The 19,492-nt window shown below is 44.3% G+C and overlaps 1 protein-coding gene across 3 annotated transcripts in view; it reads left to right on the forward strand.

Annotated features, from left to right (window-relative positions):
• Positions 1-2,488: 2,488 nt before the first annotated feature.
• The window catches only part of PRKCQ (protein kinase C theta), a 103,943-nt gene continuing 86,939 nt past the window's right edge, over positions 2,489-19,492 (forward strand). For all 3 annotated transcript variants that reach the window (XR_012642357.1, XR_012642358.1, XM_074975613.1), the window contains exon 1: positions 2,489-2,627. The gene's annotated coding sequence lies outside the window, so the exon portion shown is untranslated. The remainder of the gene's footprint in view (positions 2,628-19,492) is intronic.

Consider the following 19,492-nt stretch of genomic DNA (forward strand, 5'->3'; position numbering starts at 1 on the left):
TTCCTTACCCATCCTGGCTGATAGCCATTAATGGACCTAACCTCCATGAATTTATCTAGCTCTTTTTAAAACCCTATTATAGTCCCACCCTTCACAGTCTCCTCTGGCAAGGAGTTCCACAGGTTGACTGTGCTGTGTGAAAAAGAATTTATTTTTATTTGTTTTAAATTTGCTGCTCTTTAATTTCATTTGCCCTGTGTCTGCATGAGCCCTTTCCTTTCAGAAGGGGCATGTTAATGAGCAGGTTCAAAATATGCTAACGAGGCACTGCCAGGAATATGCAGCACTCCATTAGCATAATGGCAGCCACGGCAATTCAAAAGGGCATCTTTTGAATCGCGCGCTGCCTGTGGAGACGGGGACCTTCAGAAAGGACCCCCCAGTTTTCAAAAGCCCCTTTTTCCTAACACCAGGTAGGAAGAAGGGGCTTTTGAAAACTAAGGGGTCCTTTTGGAAGGTCCCCGTCTCCACGGGTGGCGCGTGATTCGAAAGCAGCACTTTCGAATCGCTGCAACCACCATTATGCTAATGGGGTGCTGCATATTCATGGGAGCGCCTCCTTAGCATCTTTTGAACCTGCTCATTAACATGCCCCTTCCGAAAGGAAAGGGCTCATGTAGCCCCAGCCTTGGTGTCTTCTAGTTCTTATGTAATGGGAACAAGTAAATAATTTTTCCTCATTCAATTTCTCCACACCACTCATAATTTTACATACCTCTGTCATATCCCCCTTAGTCTCCTCTTTTCTAAGATGAAAAATCCTAATCTCTTTAATCTCTTTTCATACGGAACGTGTACCAAACCTCTAATCATTTTACTTGCCCTTTTCTGTAGCATTTCTAATGCCAATATATCTTGTGAAGATGAGGTGACCACATCTGTACGGAGTATTCAAGATGTGGGCGTACCGTGGTTTTATATAAGGGCAATAAGATAGTCTCTGTCTTATTCTCTATCCCTTTTTTAATGACTCCTAACATCCTGTTTGCTTTTTTAACTGCTGCTGCACACTGCGTGGATGTTTTCAGAGAACTATCCATAATGACTCCAAGATCTCTTTCCTTGATTAGTTATAGTTAAGTTAGTCCCCATCATATGGTATGTGCAGTTGGGGTTATTTTTTTCCATTGTGCATTACTTTACATTTATCCACATTTAATTTCATTTGCCATTTTTTTGCCCAATCACTCAGTTTTGTGAGATCCTTTTGAAGTTCTTCACAGTCTGCTTTGGTCTTAACTGTCTTGAGCAGTTTAGCATCATATGCAAATTTTGCCACCTCACAGCTTACCCCTTTCTCCAGATCATTTATGAATGAGTTGAATCAGATTAGTCCTAGGACTGACCCTTGGGGAAAGCCACTAGTTACCCCTCTCCATTTTGAAAATTTACCATTTATTCCTACCCTTTGTTTCCTATCTTTTAACTAATTCTCAGTCCATGAAAGGCTCTTCCCTTTTATCCCATGACAACTTAATTTACATAAGAACCTTTGGGGAGGAACCTTCTCAAAGGCTTTCTGGAAATCTAAGTACAGTAAACCCTCACTTTAATGGGCTAATGGTGAGTCTCTGGCATATATTGGGGTGGGGGTGGGCGGCACAGGGAGCTGGCAGACAGCATCTATTATTTCCAAAGTCCGTTGTATCAGGTTCTGGTTAAATCGAGGGTTTACTGCACACTGTAGCTGTTGGATTCCCCTTATCCACGTTTGCATGAAGCCAACCCCCAGATCCCCTCCCCCCCCCCGCACATACTGTGCCCCCTGGGCTCGCGGAGGCTGGTGGTGCTGCTGAATATCTGCCCGGAGAACAAATATATAATCTTTGACTCTTCAGTCTAGCAGAGAAAGGGAGCTGGCGACCCTAAGACAGGAGTCTGAAGCTGAACCAATGCAGGCTGGCAGTGAAGCACACATTAGTTAAAACAAAAAGCAGCCAAGTAGCACTTTAAAGCCTAGCAAAATAATTTATGAGGTGAGCTTTGGTGGGTCTGCTCTGAAGACATAGCATGGCTATGGTCTGAAGAAGTGGGTCTGTCCCACCAAAGCTCACCTCATAAACTATTTTGCTAGTCTTTAAAGTGCTACTTGGCTGCTTTTTGTTTTGGTAGCGTATAGACTCGCACGGCTCCTTCTCTGTAACTCTTCAACATTAGTTAAGGGTGAGGAGTGGGTAACTCAGCAGAGAGGCTCCGATGGAGTCTCCAGGCCTGGTGTCTCTGAGAGGGAGACTGCGTGCCTCGCTAGAAGACCTGGGAAGTTGCCGGAGCCCTGTGACGCGCAGGCCAGCAGGTCATCGCAGCCTCCCCTTGCAGCCGGGGAGCGGTGAGTCCCCAGTCCCAATCTGGGCGCTTGATGCGGCGGGGAATCCACAGAAGGAGGCGTGGGGACTCTGCCCTGGGCTGGGCGGTGAGTGAGTCTCCCGGGGCGGGGGTTTCCTAGCCAATAGGGAGGAGTTTAGGGGTGGGGCGGGGTGGGGCGGGGAGCCCCAGGCTGAGCTCCCCCTCGCCCCCCCCCGCCCGCAAAGAAGGCGGGGCGGACGCGGCAGCCGGAGCTGCGCTCTCGGCGCTGGGGCGCGGAGCGGAGCTCGGACGGGGCAGGGATCGCTCCCGGAGACCCAGAGCAGGTGGGCTCCGCGGCGCGTTGCGGGGCGGGGGTTCCGCGCTGGGGTGCGGAGCGGATTCGGAGCTGGGCGGGGAGCGGCGGCTCCGTGTGTGTGAAGGGGAAGCACACAGTGAATGTGTGTGATTGTGAATGACAAGCGTGTGTCGGTTCGGGGGTGAGAGGGAGGCAGCCAAGTGTGAGCTTGTGAGAGAGACGCAAGGGGCTGTCCCTGCGGGAGGGAGGCACAGGTGTGTGTGCAACTAAGTGACACACGTGAGCGTGCAATGGTGAGAGAGACACACGGGCTGTAAAGGAGGGACAATACTGGGTGAGTAGTTGTGAGTTACAAATGTGTGTGTGTGACAGCGTGATCGTCACACAATGAGGTTTGTGGGATTGTGAGAGACGCAAGGGGCTGTAATTGTTGGAGAGAGATGGGGTGTGTGATTGTGAGTTACACGTGTGTATGTAGTGGGGAGAGAGAGACATGGGACTGTAAGTGGGAGAGAGTAACAAGTGTGTAAGTCACCCGTGTGTGTGTAATGGTCAGAGAGATACGTGGGGTGTAAATGAGAGAGACGACATGGGGTGTGTAATTGTGAGATACAAATGTGTGCATGTGTAATGGTGAGAGATGCAGAGGTGTGTGTGAGATTGTGAGAGATACACATGGGACTATAACTGTGGAAGAGAGACACGGGGATGTAATTGTGAGTTACACACATGAGTGGAATGGTCAGAGATACACATGGGTACAACTGAAAGAGACACAGAGGTATGTGTGCATAATGGTCAGAGATATACATGGACAAGGTGTGTGTATGAAACAGTTACACATGAGTGCGGTAATTGTCAGAGACACACTTGTGGGTGTGTGGGGAATGGTGAGAGCTACACCCAGGGGTGTGTGAGAGAGACTCACAGAGGTAGGTATATGGGCATAAGGTCAGAGATACACATGGGGTTGTATGTGTATGGTGGGAGACGCACACAGGCAGAGCAGAACAGTGTGCAGATGAGCGTGAATGTAGTTGTATGCTATTGAGGGGGGTGGCCTCAGTTTGCAACTGTGAGAGAGGCATAGAGAGGTGTGTGCGAGAGAAAGAGGATGTGTATGATTGTGAAGGATGGCTGAAGGTGTGATTCTGAATGTAAAGGGAGAGTCTGTCAGGGAGACGGATGTGTGTGTGTGAATGATTGTATGTGCAAGCCATTTTATGCTGGAGTGAAAACGTGTTGGAAAACATTTGTGTCTGAGAGAACAGTATGTGTGCAACTGAGAGTGCAACACATGAGAATGGGAGTCCCTATACGTAATGGTGCTGGTGTGTTAACAGGTGCAAGTGTGCAGATGTGTGTTTATGTGTCAGAGGATAAGTGTATATGTTATATGTGTGTGATCGAGAGTGTTTGGGCCTGTAAAATGTGCATCAGAAAAGGAAGTCTGAGGGTCCAAGAAATGCTTGATACTCCAAGAAATTTTAGTATTGGAGCAGGAGCTGAAAGAAACATTGAGCATGGGTGACATTAATCATGTCATTTCTACCTCTCTCATGTTTTGTTCTCATTTTAAAGCACCGTCCTGGAGATGAAACTTAGTCATTTTTTTAAAAAAGAGTTTAAATTAGTTTCAGGTCCTACATCCGAGGCTCCCCACAAGTTTCTGTGGTTTCAGAATCACATTTTCCTGTCTTTAAAAATTGTTTTTCTCTCCCCTGTTGCAGTATGTAGACTAGGGGGAAATGACTGACTGTGCAGAGAAAATGGCTATAAACACAATGCTATGGAATGCCCTAAGTAAACAAACTGGAAAAAATAAAGAAAACACAGTTTTCCCTTCCACCCCCAACCTCCTTTATATAGATTTGTTCGAGGTGACTCTGTGTAACAATGGCAGACAACGGATTTTCAGGCAGAAGTGAGGTGTGGAAGGTGATGGTGTTTCTCTTTAACTCTGTACATCATTTCAGCAGCCAGCATATAAAGGGAGGCACTACAAAACAATGTTGAGATATATGTGGAAGTATATTTGAAGAAACATCAAGAAGCTAACCAGTTCCCACCTGGGTGCTTAGAAGCTCCATTTGCTTTCTCAGGAGGGAATTTGAATCATCCTACCCACTCAATCATGAGACCTTGGTAATGTTGTGACCTTACAGCTGAATCCATTCATTAGTTGAATGCTAATGAAATGCATTTAAACTCCTGGGCACAATCAGGTCTGTTTGGTCACTGCTTTTGATTGGTGCAAACAATACTGTTAACTTTTCAGTGATACTCTCCTTCCTTACAGCACCTACTGCCATGCTTTGCAGGGAAAGAGTTACATTCTTTTTCCACCAGTGAAGTGCTCACTGAGTGAAAATAACTTGACCAGCTGACAGTCGCCCAACTGAGTCATGCTAATAAAAAAAGAGCATTTAGTAGGGTTACTAGGGCAGGAAGAGATACAGTTTCACTGTATTGCTGTTTTTAAAAGAAGAAATAGAAATTTTTGCCGTTCAGGGGGACTGTATTTTGACTTTTGTATTGTCAGACTTGGGTTTCTCTATTTGCCTCATGACATTTCTTGTTTCAGAACAATCCTACTCTCCACCAAGACAAGTGTATGGTTTTTGCACATTCTCATTAACAATGGTATGCATTTAAAAAAAAAGGATGCCAGTAAAGAGACCAACAAAAATCACTTTCTCAGTTAAACAGACTTGCACTAACAATGTATGGTGATACTTGGAGTGGTCTTTCAAAACAGGAGGTTGCCCTAATAACTTTTCCTATGCAGTTAACTCTACTTCCCACCCTCAGCTGTACTTCTCAAGGAAAGTTACCCATTCCAAAAGTTCTCTACGGTCCACGTGAGCTTCGTGTACTCTCCTCGGCTGTTGTTGAGAATATTTAAGTCAGAAATAAAGAGCCATGAAAATGCAGTTATGGAAAAAGTCATTAACACTTACAGAAAGGAATTGCCAACATTGCAGCTTCCCACCATGAAACATTTTTAGTCTTCCTCATTTGGAGTCTTTTTTACTATCACTTCTGACAATGGCAGGTTAAGAAAGATAATTTCGTATCTCCCCTTGTGACAAAAGTACATTTGTACATTTGATGTATGTGCTTTTTAATTTCTTCTCTTGTTGGTTGGATTTTGGTCATAAAAAGCTATATTCCCGGCAGAGCTGTATATGGTGTGCTATGTTGCATTGACCATCCCTGATAATTGCCTCAGTTTTTGCTGTACTTGTTTTTGCTGTTGGCTTTTTGTGTTAATTTTAATGGATTTAAGTTTGCATCTGGTTAAAAGCACTGTGCCAGGTTCTGTTGCGCTTTACATTTCTGCAAACCTGTCAAAGCAAGTATTTGTGAATGTGGCGTGTGGTTCCTTGTGCAGGCTTGGAAGATCTATTTTGCAAAAACATAAAAAGGCATTTCTATGAAAATCTACAAACTACATATGTGAATGTACTGAATAGTACAATGAGGACCTTAATGCTGTAATCACACATGAGTAACTGAACATGAGGGACTTCTTATTGCCTTACAGTTATTCATGTGTGTAAGTGTTTGCGGAACCAGTCCTCGGTTCAAATCAGGAAGTGGCCCGATTTAAGCAGAAATCATGACCCCTTGCTTCACTTCTAGAGTATTATTCTCCAATAGCCTTTGCTCATATCTTGAGCAGAATATCTGATTTCTGGTTATAGTGCTTTTTGGGAAAGAAAATACTAGAAAAGAACTACAGATGCTTACTGGTAGTTGATTTCAAGTGACTGTCTGTATTATTGGCAGATTAAGCTCTTTTTTGTAATTTGCCTCACCTGTTGGAGATTTTTAATTTGACTATGATGCATCCAGCAGTGGAGGGAAAGTTTATTATTATTATTATTATTATTATTATTATTATTTTGATACATATAGACTGAGACCAAGTTACTTTTGAAATGAAGTGCAGCTGTCATAGCAGTGGATTACCTCTCCTGTTCTTGGGTTGTCAGACATTAGAGCTATTGTTTCCAAGCAGATGGTGAGAACGGAATTGTTCTGTCTAATAACTCAACTCAACAGTCCCACATTTTGGCCTGTATCCTGCAGTTTGCACATCAGGGCATGTAAGCTGTGTCTACACGTGCACGCTACTTCGAAGTAGCGGCACTAACTTCGAAATAGCGCCCGTCGTGGCTACACGCGTCGGGCGCCATTTTGAAGTTAACTTCGACGTTAGGCGGCGAGACGTCGAAGTCGCTAACCTCATGAGGGGATCGGAATAGCGCCCTACTTCGACGTTCAACGTCGAAGTAGGGACCGTGTAGACGATCCGCGTCCCGCAACGTCGAAATTGCTGGGTCCTCCATGGCGGCCATCAGCTGGGGGGTTGAGAGATGCTCTCTCTCCAGCCCCTGCGGGGCTCTATGGTCACCGTGGGCAGCAGCCCTTAGCCCAGGGCTTCTGGCTGCTGCTGCGGCAGCTGGGGATCCATGCTGCAGGCACAGGGTCTGCAACCAGTTGTCGGCTCTGTGTATCTTGTGTTGTTTAGTGCAACTGTGTCTGGGAGGGGCCCTTTAAGGGAGCGGCTTGCTGTTGAGTCCGCCCTGTGACCCTGTCTGCAGCTGTGCCTGGCACCCTTATTTCGATGTGTGCTACTTTGGCGTGTAGACGTTCCCTCGCAGCGCCTATTTCGATGTGGTGCCGCGCAATGTCGAAGTTGAACATCGACGTTGCCAGCCCTGGAGGACATGTAGACGTTATTCATCGAAATAGCCTATTTCGATGTTGCTACATCGAAATAAGCTATTTCGATGTTGGCTTCACATGTAGACGTAGACGTAGGGTCTCAAAGGCTGCATACAAGAAGTGCTAACAGTGTGGAGAACCTGTGCAATGACAGGGGAAGGAATTATTTTAAAAAAGGATTGAGAAAAAGACAGAGAATATCTTATTGCCTCTGTATAAATCCATGTTATGCCCACATCTTGAATACTGTGTATAGATGTGGTCACCTCATCTCAAAAAAAGTCTGTTCTGGTCTGGCTATGGTCTGAAGAAGTGGGTCTGTCCCACAAAAGCTCATCTAATAAACTATTTTGCTAGTCCTTAAAGTGCTACTTGACCGCTTTTGGTTTTGATAGTGTATAGACTAGCACGGTTTCCTCTCTGTTACTACTCAAAAAAGGTATATTGGCCTTAGAAAAGGTTCACACAAGGACAACAAAAATTATTAGGGGTTTGGAATGGGTGCCAGCTGAAGAGAGATTTAAAAGACTGGGACTTTTCAGCTTAGAAAAAAGAAGAAAGGGAGATGTGATAGAGGGCTATAAAATCATGAATTGTGTGGTAAAAAGTGAATAAGGAAGGCTGTGACCACACTTGGCCAAAACTTTGAAAAGGCCATACTAATGGCCAAATTGGAGAATACTAATGAGGCGCAGCAATGAATATTCAGCACCTCATTAGCATGCTGCCAGCTGTGGCACTTTGAAAGGGCCGTGTTTTGCTCACGTGCAGCTTGTCTACACTGGGGTCCTTTTCGAAAGGACCCCACAGGCTTCAAAATCCCCTTAGTCCTATCAGCAGTTTTTAGAACTAGGGGGCACCAATGAAATTAATGAGCAGCAGGTTTAAAATTAACAAAATGAAGTTTTTCTTCAGGCAACACATAGTAGGCCCATGGAACTCCTTGCTAGAAGAGGTTGTGAAGACCAGGACTTTAACAGGGTTCAAAAAGAACTAGATAAATTCATGGAGGACAGGTCCATTGATGGCACTTAGCCAGGACGGGTAGGACTGGTGTCAGAGGCTGGAAGTGGATGACAGGAGAAAGATCACTGTGCTGATTACCTGTTCTGGCCACTCTGTCTGTGGCATCTGACTTTGACTTCTGTTGGAAGACAGGATACTGAGATAGACAGACCTTTGGTCTGTCCCAGTACAGCCGTTCTTATGTTCTTATGAAGGGAGTACCCATGCATGCTGCTTTTCTCCCGGGTACTTAGCCAGGTCTTGTCTACACTTACCAGGGTATTACTGCTGTGGCAATCCATCTCCTTAGGGGTCGATTTAGCTGGTCTACTGAAGACCCATTGCATCAACTGCCAAATGCTCTCTCATCGACTCTGGTATTCCACTGGAACAAAAAGCGGATAAGGGAAGTCAATGTGAGAGTTTCTCCAGTCTGTGCTGCCAGAGGCAGGTCGGTACATGGGGGGTGGTGCAACGGGTGCCAATTCACGCCCCCTGCTCATGTCTGGTTTCTCTCCATTTCTCCCTTCTGCAATGTGTAGGGGGAACCTGCAGAGCATGCTGAGGTAACCCAAGACACCCTGGGGTCTATAGTTCATTGGCAGGGAAGGGACTACATTTCCCAGCATGCCCTTGGTCTTTAGCGACAGGAAATTGAGGGGGAAGACAGGAAAGTGGTGAGGTCCCTGCACAGCATTTGTTGTGCATGGGTAGCATCCAAAGTGGAATTGGATGAAGTGGTGGATATCTTTGCCCGAAAGTTCCCTAGAAAACTAGAGCTTCAAAATCTCACTAATGATCGAAACTAACTATGAACATGTTTTAGACTCTGCTGTGAACTTAATGTCGTGAAGAAAAGGTTGCTGTTACCTCAAATCTATTTCATTACTACTACCCTATGGATAATCTTAACTGAAAAACTCTGAAGACAAAGACTGGGATATTTTGAAATGTTTTTCTCTTATATTACAGCAAGATCACAGAAGGTGATTTCTCTAAAACATTTATTACTATATAAATGTTTAGTATGTTATAACAAAATCATTTTACCGGTCACACTTTCCACTCAGATTTTTCATTAACCTCTCTAATGCACATGCACTACACAATGACTTTGAACTCCATTATATTTAAAAAAATTCTAGTTCAGATATACATGCACCCCCACTTCCAAGAAATTCATGTGTACGGGCCTAAGTGGAGACCAGGGGATAACTCGACCTCAGAGACATCAACTTGTATTCACGTAGTTGGTGTTGCATAAATTAGTTCAATTTTGCCCCATAGTGCAAACCAGGGTCAGCAACCTTTGCGAGGAGGAGTGCCAAAATTTGACCTTTTGACGTATATGTGCAGTCTGAGTGGTGGTGATGCTTTTTAAAGTCAGTAGTAGTCCTACTTACAACAGCTTCATTAATAAATAAATGAAGATGCAGAACTTTACTGTTTAGGTGGTATTTGGTCTTTTGTTAATCCAAGTTCCTGGCTGTCTGGGAGAGGAGAGGCAGGGGTTGCTGATCCCTGGTGTAGACCTATGCTCAGTGTTGTCTAGTGGGAAATACGGTGGGCTAGAACTCAGGAGATTTGGCTTCTTGCTGCAGCTCTGTTGGTATTTTTAATTAATTAAAATAATTAGTTTTAATTTAATTTAATTTAATTTTAATTAATTAAAAATACCAACAGAGCTGCAGCAAGAAGCCAAATCTCCTGAGTTCTAGCCCACCGTATTTCCCACTAGACAACACTGAGCATAGGTCTACACCAGGGATCAGCAACCCCTGCCTCTCCTCTCCCAGACAGCCAGGAGCTTGGATTAATTAATTGATTTTCTTGCTCAGACTCACTGGGTTTCCTGAGGCCAGTGGCTTCTCTTCTCAGTATCCTTGTCTGTAAACTGAAATTACTGATAGCTTCTTTCTAAAGTGCTTTGATGCCAAAAGTGAAAAGAGTTAGGTATTACTTTTATTACATTCAGGAAGGCTATTGCTAAGTCAGATTGCTACTCCTTTTTGACCATACATGTGTTCAAATAAATGAATGCATGGATTTTCATTTTCTTGTACTTTATTTTGCAATAGGAAAAGTCTTTTTCCCCTTTCCCCCCTCCCCCAACTCTCTTTATGTTTAAGGACAATGGACCCTTTTTATCTTCAAGCCTTCAAAGCAGATCTACCATTGGTCAGAGCCCAAGCATGGAAGATTTCAGCCCAAGAGATGAAGGTTTCCTAAACTTAACAGCAAATGACAAGGGGTAAGGGTGGAAAGCATTATGAAGCTTTAATCACAGTAGTCCGTTGCTCCCTCTGTAATTAACACAGAGGCTAACTGCGAATCAAGAGTAATACAGCACCTTTATCCCACTCAAGCAGTATAGTATCGGAGGGGTAGCCATGTTAGTCTGGATCTGTAACAGCAACGAAGGGTCCTGTGGCACCTTATAGACGAACAGAAAAGTTTTGAGCATGAGCTTTCGTGAGCACAGACTCACTTCATCAGGTGTTGCTGCTCAAGCAGTATAGTAAAAGAAGGGAGAAGGAGCCTTAGCATTTCTACCTCCTTTAAGACACCCAAGCTGTGTCTACACGTGAACGCTACTTCGAAGTAGCGGCACCAACTTCGAAATAGCGCCCATCGCGGCTACACGCGTCGGGCGCTATTTCGAAGTTAACTTCGACGTTAGGCTGCGAGACGTCGAAGCCACTAACCTCATGAGGGGATCGGAATAGTGCCCTACTTCGACGTTCAACGTCGAAGTAGGGACCGTGTAGACGATCCGCGTCCCGCAACGTCGAAATTGCTGGGTCCTCCATGGCGGCCATCAGCTGGGGGGTTGAGAGATGCTCTCTCTCCAGCCCCTGCGGGGCTCTATGGTCACCGTGGGCAGCAGCCCTTAGCCCAGGGCTTCTGGCTGCTTCTGCGGCAGCTGGGGATCTATGCTGCAGGCACAGGGTCTGCAACCAGTTGTCAGCTCTGTGTATCTTGTGTTGTTTAGTGCAACTGTGTCTGGGAGGGGCCTTTAAGGGAGCGGCTTGCTGTTGAGTCCGCCCTGTGACCCTGTCTGCAGCTGTGCCTGGCACCCTTATTTCGATGTGTGCTACTTTGGCGTGTAGACGTTCCCTCGCAGCGCCTATTTCGATGTGGTGCTGCGCAATGTCGAAGTTGAACATCGACGTTGCCAGCCCTGGAGGACGTGTAGACGTTATTCATCGAAATAGCCTATTTCGATGTTGGCTTCACGTGTAGACGTAGCCCCACACTGCTAAAGTAGGGAGGAAGGATAGTATAGCAGATAACACATTGGTACTAGGATGAGAATCATTGGATTCAATTTCTCCCTCACTCCCAGACTTCCTCTGTGGTCTTTATTATGTCATTTAGTCATCCCCTAGCTGTAACAGGAGGATGCTATTTCCTTAACTCACACAAGTGTTTGCAAGGTGCTTGAATACAATGGTGAAAGGATGAAGATCAAATGAGCCTTCTGTTTTAAAACATCCTTAGGAAGCCTGAGAATTTGGACTTGTCACTTTCCATGAAGGTATGAGAGAGGTAGCCCAGTTAGTCTGTATCTTCAAAAACAACAAGAAGTCCTGTGTCACTTTATAGACTAACAGATTTTTTGGAGCATAAGCTTTCATGGGCAAAGACCCCGAAGTGGGTCTTTGCCCACAAAATCTTATGCTCCAAAAGATCTGTTAGTCTGTAAGGTGACACAGGACTTCTTGTTGTTTTCATGAAGGTGTCCTCACGGAGACTGCTCATGGACTTAAAGTTAAGTGGGGATTATAAATGTTCTGCTATATCAGGGCCAGAAGGAGCCTTGCATGTTCTTTGCGTGACTGAGCCCTTATGTCAGGAGAGATGAGAGTAAAGGGAGGAAGAGATAGCTAATGAAGAAACTGGCTTGTCATAGTTGTTAACATGATCTTCTGTTGCTAGGTCACATCCCTAATACTGTTGAAGACCCTGTTTGTGAAGGGCCACAGTCCTCCTCTGCCACAGATTATTGTGTCCTAAAATGAACACTTATAAAAGGACTCAGCTTTTTAAAGGTTAATGAAAAATACATTCATTTGCCAATAATTTATTTGTCTGTACTGTTCATTCCACCAGAATGAAAATAAGAACAACTCAGCCTTACTCTGTTATAAACCGCAGAGACTGTGGCAGTGCAGTGAACTGATAGTTATTTATTGTTATTCTAGGAGCATTCATGTACCCTAATCAGGATTAGCGGGCGATCTGGTACTGTACAACTGTGCAGTAAAAGACGCTCCCTGACCCAGAAAAGCTAACAGTGTAAAGAGGTGCCAAGTGTATCAGAAAAATGAATTGGGATGGAATGGGAAAAGAAGAATGAAGAGGGTGACAGCAATAGGAATGCAAAGCTGCATGTGTGTTTAGCTAAGTCCTGATCCTGCAGCTCTTTGTTCCTGGACAAATTCAGGCTATGACTCTGCCTAAGCATAGCAGTCCACTCACATGCTGGCTGATGCACAATTAGGGCCTATATGAACAGGTGTTATTTATTTTTGACAAGATGAGTGGGTAAGAAACACTACATAACAGAGTGAGCTGTACAGTGGGCTTTTTGGCATGGAAATTTTTGACTCATTTGCAAAAAAAGAAAACAAGAATTGTAGTTGGGTACCTCATGTGAAACATTCACCTCAATAGATGGGCTTCCTGCGGGAGGTGCATCATGGAAATCCCAGGCTGTGTTGCATCATGGGAGATGTAGTCTGATTGTGAGAGTCCCTGCACTGCCAATTATACTCCCTTACCAGTTGCCATTAAGAGGTTTGTGGGTCACAGCTGGTCACAATGCAGTGAAAGTACAGGCTGGAGAAATATATTGAAAGTGGATACTCCGGCATTGGGACCATCTACGTACCCACATAGATGGTCTCTTTTCTTTGTGCTGAAAGGTAAAAGGCCACTCATAGTCTAGAGTAAACAGAAGTCCTACAACCAAAAAGAAGAAATGAGGAAGCCATCCTACAAATTCCTTGAGGCACAATGACAGGATATCTTGAAGTATGTTGAATTTTGGGCAATTTTTTTTCAATGAGAAATCTAAATTTTCCACAGGAAAAAAGACACTTTTCAGAGAAAGAAACGTAGAGTTAGGTACCAGAAAAGGAAGTGAAGGCCAGGGCAAGGGAGTTCCAAGCAATATGGGAGAAGGTGTGAGAATGCTCATGGGAAAAAATGGGTGAAAGGGTCTGCTGACATTGAATGCAGTCATCAGGTCATTCCTATGGTGGTAGGATAAAACAGAGGGAGGATGGCTGGGACAGGTGTGATCTTCTCCCAGGGTTCCCAAAGTTGTGAGGCACTTCACCACCATCTACCCTTAGTGTGCGGAGGTCTTGTCTGTGCTGGCTGTGGATCAGCTCCCTGAATCCAACAGCTTCTGGCGCTACGAGCACTGCCTTCCATGCCTCCATGGGCCCTAGCCTTTTTGAGCAGGTAGTGAGAGGCACGCACCAACTCCCGAGTCCTGGGAGCCTTGTTCCCTTTCCACTGAACACTCACAGAATTACCAGATCTGCTGTTCCCAAACAAGCCATACCCACTAGCTTATAAGAGTCCACTCAGGACCAGGGCTTTGCTTAAGGCCATGGCACTGAGGCATATGGGTAGTGGAAACAAGAATACATTTATTACTGAAGAATGGGGACTCAGGTGAAAGTGAATAAGAATACTGGAAACAAATGGTTACATATAGGGCTTTTTTGTAATGGTTCTTGCTGGTACTGAGTGCCGGCACCTCTGTAGCCCCAGCCATGGGATGGAGGCGGAGGGAGGGGAGAAGGGAAATCTTCTGATACCGGCTTCTTCTTTTTTTTTAAACCAAAAAGGCACTGGTTATGTATAAAACACAACCATAACATGCTTCCAAGAGATGACATTTAAATAGGAGTGTAACATCCTGCCTAAAGAAATGTATTGCTTCCAAAGCTGTTTTCAGGATGTTCGACCAAGCCTGGCTGAGGCCCCTTTCTCATGAAGAAAAACTGCTGTCCTTTACTTCCTAAGCCAAGGGTTCTTCTGTATCTTCTCTTCCCTCCAAATACAGTCAAACAAACCTTTGATGCGCTCCTCCAGACAGAGTTTCCTCCCCATTTCTGCTCTGCTTTTCCTGAATTAGATTCTTTCCACAATCTTTCATTTGCATTCAGTTCAGACTGGTGATGGGAAACCCACTGTGACTGAGCCAATACTCATTTTACATGTAAACACTAAGGTACATCTAGATCTCATGTCTGTCAGGAAACTTGCTTATCTTTTTTCGGTGACCACGGTCTTAAGATTGACTTGTGTAGTTCCACCATATTTATGTAAGTCCTTACATGTTATTTGTGCATATATTTCACAATAACATTGACAGCCAGCGGAATGTCAGCTTTCATTAAGACATCACCAGCCATCCTTTGGTACCTATCAAACTCAAGGGATCTCTGCACTGCTGGTTGCATTTCCTCACCAGTTGGTGTTAAGAGTTTGTTGGGTCACAGCTGGTTACAATGCAGTGAAATTAGAGACAGAATATTGTGAATGGATACTGTGTTATTGGGGACCATTTGAGTACCTACATAGATGGTCTATCTTCTTTGTGCTGAAAGATAAATGATCACTTGTTGCATGGATATTCCATTCAGAATAAACTACCATGGAGGTGCCACAGATTGTGCTTTTTCAGATCTTCAAGATCAGGTTTTTTCATGTTTGTGTAGCACCATGTGCTATCTGCAAGAAAAATAAACCTAGATCAATCAACGTAAGCATCTCAGTTAGTAAGGGCAAGACCTATATGGCTTTTGATAATTTCTGCATCATAGTCAGCATGCACACTAGCTCAGAATGTGTATGTAATGTTGTGCTACTCCACCAGGGGAGATGAGTTGGTTTGGGCAGATGTAATGCCAATACAGGGAACCAAATCTGGGATCTCAGTAGTTTATTACATGAATCTCTAAGCATATGCTAAAAGTGAGCTACACCTCAGCTAAGGCTGAGGAGGAAATTCATCCTTTCTCTGTGTAATTGGCCTAAGTGCCACTACATGGGACACCATACCACTCCCAGTAAGTGTGTGGGTTACAAATACACAGATCACAGCACCTTCCTAGAATTACTGATGCCTGTTAAAAAGACTGGGGAGCAGGGGGAGTGGGGCGGGGGAGCATTAAGGGTCAGGTGATGAACTTTTCTAATGATTTATGAGGAAATATGAATCAGTCAAGAAACTTAACCCAGGAAATTTAGGCCAAATCCTAAGATTATCCCTCAGATTTTACTTAATGTTCACTTCTTCCAGAAAACTTCTCGTGTTTTCCTTTTTGAATAATGACCACAGGATTTTACCCATATTAGTTATAACCAAAAATCACTATCTATCGACAATGCTTCTCTTTCAGATGTCAGTGGGCCAAATCATGTTCCCATTGGTCTCCCAGATTATGTGCTCAGGTACTACATTGAGGAATGCAGTATAAGAAACTACGTAGAACCGGATATAATATTAAAACTCCCACCAATTCACTGGGACCAGGCTTTGGCTCACTGAGAACTGAATATGTGGGTGGATCAGGTGACCTCTAATCAGTTGTGTGTGTAGATTTCAGGCCCAATGGGTCTGATTCTGGTCCCAGAATCACTCATTGGCTTTCGTGGAGTTGCGCCTAACTTTCACTGATGTGAAAATCATCACAGTCAAGCCCACTGTGCGACATGGCTTTTGCCCTAGTGCAAGCTTGGGTCCAGTTCTGTCAGAGACACATTCGTAACTACCATCAACCTCAGTGGGAGTTGTTTGTCCATACCTATGAGCCAAATTTGGCTCTTGGGTTGGCTCTTAGGCTGCCCAGCAACGTGTTTTTAATTTTTAAACTATGAATATAAAAATGGTACCAGGCCAAAGTCTGTTGACAGTGTCCCCTGGAGTGAATCTCTAAGGCCACCCCTGAAAGCAGTGGGCTTGTTTTGAATTTATACAGCTGTGACAGAACTCAGAATTTGGCCTCTTCCTTTAAAGAGAGTCATGTGATTATGTGAACCAATGAAGAACAGTCAAGAATGAAATCTGGGCCTGATAAAGTCAAGGGCAAAGCTCCCAAGATTTTACTATACAGAATCTGTTTGATTGAAGGGGCATTTTTTTTAAACTTCATTAGTAAGACATTAGTTCGGATCTTCTGTGCACCAGTGGTACAGATTCGCCTCTGATTACATGGTGTAAATGAGAGGAGAATCTAGCTCCTCTATCTCAATGTAAATCAGGAATAACCCTGTCGAAGCCAATGCTGTGGGAGAATTGAGGCCAGTCATAGGCATGTCAAGTGCAGTAGTTTAGTGCAAAAACAACATGTTGAGGCTTACGAGGATTTGTTTTGCTGTGTGAATAGAAGTTAGCCAAGCTTGGGCCTTTTTGATTTTGAGAGGCAGCTAGTGTATGGCCTTGCCTATCAGCAAGACCATTATTTGCTCAGAAGGATTAAAAAGAGACAGCTGAAATTTAGCTAAGCCTAGGTTTTCCCTTTTTTATCCCCTCCTTCTCAAAAGCACTAATGAGTAATAAATGTTTCTATTTAGATCTATCACAGCAATAAACTAGCGAACACCTACCTCCAGTTCATTTCTTAGCCACTTCCACCCACACTTCCCCACTCATTTTCCGCCCCTGTATTAAAAAAAAAAAAAAAAAAAAAAGAAAGACAAAGAGGGGAAAAAAGCACTTGCTATAGGACTGAAAATTATAACAGTTAATCATGACACCACCCAAGTTGACATGATTAGAATTCTCAAAGTCAGAGGTGAGTAAGGTCTGTTCAGTGATATTCCCAAGGCCTCTGCTTCAGAAAAATTGTTCCCTCCAATGTTTTTTCTAGCGTGTTGTCTCATCTGGATTTAAATGTGTTGATACTTCCATCACTCTTAACACACTGTTTCTTAAACTGTGTTCTGCGGAACACTGGTGTTCCACGAGTAACTTGCAGGTGTGCCATGAGCATTGGAAAAATACACTCATGGTGTATTAAAACCAGATACAATGTTACTTCCTCATTGCTATGATACCTGATTAAATTACTTCATTTTGTTTTTGCTGTGTGTGTTTCTGTTTGGTGGGTTTTTTGGTTGTCGGTTTTTTGGTCTGACAACAATTTTTTGGAAGAAAATTTTCATAGAAAATTTTTGATTGGTGTTCTGTGGTCTCAAAAAGTTTAAGAAACATTGTTCTAATAGATCCAGCTGCCAGGAATTTCCTTCTTGGAGTTTGCCTAACTGTTCTGTTTCCCAGTTACAGCCTTCAGTGTGTTCTTACTGTAACACCAACAGACCTGGGTTGCCAGCCCCAGGGATAGAACCTGTAAGCATAGGGTCTGAAGCCCTGCTCGCTAGCATGTGAGCTAAAGGCCAGCTGACTCACAACTGAGGCTGTAGAGCAGATATTTCACTGACCCCAGATGAGGTCTCTGCTGTTGGGTACTATATTACATTTTGTTGGAGTGTATTAATCTGATCCTGCTGAAATAAATAGGTGCCTTTCCCCTGCCTTTCAGAATTTGTTGCTTGTTCACCACCTTGTCAAGCAGTACGCATGTTACATAAGAACATATGACCATAAGAACAGCCATACTGGGTTAGACCAAAGGTCTATCTAGCTCAGTACCCTGTCTTCTGACAAGGACCAATGCCAAATGCCCAAGAGGGAGTGAATAGAACAAGTAACCATCAAGTGATCCCTCTCCTGTGACTCAATCCCAGTTTGTGATAAATAGAGCCTATGAACACCATTCCTAACCATACTGGGTAACAAGTATTAATGGACCGATTCTATCCTCCATGAATACATCTAGTTAATTTGTGTAGGCCCTGATACAGGAAAACAGACATATTCTCAAGTTATCCCCACTAAAGAAAGCACTTCAGTACGTGCTTAAGGCCTATTGAAACCACTAAAGTGCTGGTTGGGTGCACTGCAAGAGCACTGTATTTTTGACGTGACTGTGACTTTCATCTCAAAAATGACTATTTCTAGGTTTTTTTCTAGAAACATATGACCTCTGTAACCTATAGAGCAAACCTCTTCTGGGACGTTTTTACAAGTTTTACAAGTTTGCCTCAATATAGTCTGCTCACAACAGTAAGGTGCCATGGTTTCACTATAAGTGCGTAAATGTTGAGGTATTTTTTTGTCATGACCAACAACCAACTTTAAGGTTGGAATGCAGTGTGGAGCCAGGAGAGAGGGTAATGCACCCATGCAGCTACTCATGCTTTCTGGATTGCACGAGTGCATCACGCGCCTTTAGAAGTTCTAAGGAGTAAACAGAGATGCTATTGATGATTTATTCTGCCGTACGACTAGGATCATTTGTTGCATACTGTACAAGTGTAAGGCCAATGGACCAGGATCAGCAGCAGGAGGGAATGAACCGTCAGCCTTAGAGGCTAAAGCCACATGCTCTACTGCATGAGCTAAAATCCAGCCAAGGCTGCACAGAATTCGGTTTCTGTTGTCAGTGAGCTCAGTACCTCTGGGGTTTCATACTTGCCTCAGCTGGGGAGGCTTCTCAGACCTTCCAGCAGTTCATCCTGGATGAGCCCCCACTTGTAATGCCAGTGGAAGCAGGTCATCAGAAGGAGGAAAGGATCTGTGACCTTAAGGGCTAAAACCTCTATGGACCAAGCTAAAAGCCAGCTGGCTCTCAGCTAAGACCGTAGAGCAGAGACTTCATTCTCCATTCTCAGTGGTCTCAGTACTTCTGGGGTTACATTCTTCTCCCAGCTGAGGGAGCACATCCCAAGTTCCTGAGACCTCCCAGCTCTTTATCCTGGACTTTAAGACTGACATAGCCAGATCATTAGCAGGAGGGAATGAACCTGTGCCCTTGGGGCTAAAGCAATGTGTGCTACCTCATGAACTAAAGGCCAGCTTCAGTGCAGCTAAGGCTGAGCAGAGACTTCACTCTCCCTTCTCAATTGTCTCCATGCCTCTGGGGTTACACAGGCAAAGTAAGTTTGTGCTGCTAAGGTGAAATTCACTGCTGATGAAGCCTAAAGATCATGGGGGAAGGCCCTTCATGGCATGAAAGTCCTGAGAGATGCTGTGAAAGGGTAAGGCCAGAAAAAAAAAGCCCTTGAAGA

The sequence above is a fragment of the Carettochelys insculpta genome, chromosome 1 (assembly GCF_033958435.1).
Source record: "Carettochelys insculpta isolate YL-2023 chromosome 1, ASM3395843v1, whole genome shotgun sequence".
In the NCBI taxonomy this organism is placed as follows: Eukaryota; Metazoa; Chordata; order Testudines; family Carettochelyidae; genus Carettochelys; species Carettochelys insculpta.